Source organism: Oryx dammah, unplaced genomic scaffold, assembly GCF_014754425.2.
Source record: "Oryx dammah isolate SB20612 unplaced genomic scaffold, SCBI_Odam_1.1 HiC_scaffold_5, whole genome shotgun sequence".
In the NCBI taxonomy this organism is placed as follows: domain Eukaryota; kingdom Metazoa; phylum Chordata; class Mammalia; order Artiodactyla; family Bovidae; genus Oryx; species Oryx dammah.
Window position 1 is genome coordinate 69,097,675 of NW_024070189.1, and position 1,209 is coordinate 69,098,883.

At 42.6% G+C, this 1,209-nt stretch overlaps 1 pseudogene; it reads left to right on the forward strand.

Moving 5' to 3' along the window:
* The first annotated feature begins 366 nt into the window (after positions 1-366).
* Positions 367-749, forward strand: LOC120863801 (annotated as a pseudogene).
* The last annotated feature ends 460 nt before the right edge of the window (positions 750-1,209 follow it).

Genomic DNA, 1,209 nt, shown 5'->3' on the forward strand with positions numbered 1-1,209 from the left:
AAAGGTGGGAGGGTCCAGTGGAGAACAGAAGAGAAGGCCAAGGGCATGGATTGTCCAGCCTCCAGCAACCAGAAGGCTCTGTTATAACAGACCAGGCAGCAGTCCCTATAAAGAGTCAGAAATCAGAGGTCAGATGAACTTGTTGAGTCCCTGGAAATTCCTTAAATACCCTGTTAACTTTTCCAGGCTTTGTTTTCAACTCAGTTAAGAAGTTTGATGCTGGATAACTTCTGAGGATTTATCAGGGTGTTAACTCTGCACTAGCAGAACAAGTAAATTTTAAAACAAAACAGGCAGACCAAGTTGGGTTGCTGCCACCATTGTGCCAGCTCCTTGGGTCTCAGTGAGGCTGGGTGATGCTCCAGAATGGGAGACAAGCCAGTTTGGGAACAGATTGGCTCCAGCTTCATTCAACTTTACTACCAGTTATTTGATAATGATAGAATCCAACTAAGAGCGGTTTATTTTGACATCTCATGCTTCACATGGGAAGGACAGCAATTCCAAGGGAAAGCTGCCATTGTGAAGAAATTACCTAGCTTCCATTCCAGAAAACCCAGCACAGCATCATGGCTCAGGACCATCAGCCCATGCTGGATAGTTGCATCATCAGCACAGTTGTGGGCCAGCCCAATCCCAGTGAAGACCCCATCATGCAGTCCCACCAGATGTTCCTATTAAACAGCATCAAGGTTGCTTGGATTTGTACCAATGACATGTTCAGCCTTGCCTTGCACAACTTGGGCTGAACCCCTCCCAGCCAGCCATTCATGCTATTTCTTCTTCCTCTTCCACTTACTGTTCAACTATTCACATTCCTCCAGATGCACCTAATATCAACAAATAAGCAGGGCCTCAGTGGGAATGAGTGCAGTGTGCTGCTCTACTGACCTGTTTTGCATGATATTTGGATCCTAGTCTAGCTGCATCTGATAGAAGTTTGTGTTGTACCAGCGTATACCTTGGAATGACTTAAGTAATGCAAAAGGTTGTCTGTTTTTCTTTTTTTGAAAATCTACTGACAAATTGCTTTAGTAATCCATAAAAGTGAAGGAGAAAGCCTCACTACCCAAATACTGATTTGTTCAGATGTTTCAATGCCTCATCATGCAATAAAACCATAAATATTTTCCTAACAACAACAAAAAGAACAAGCAATTATATCAAGTAATTGTGAGGACAAAGGCAGGTTTTTTTTTTTTTTTTTTT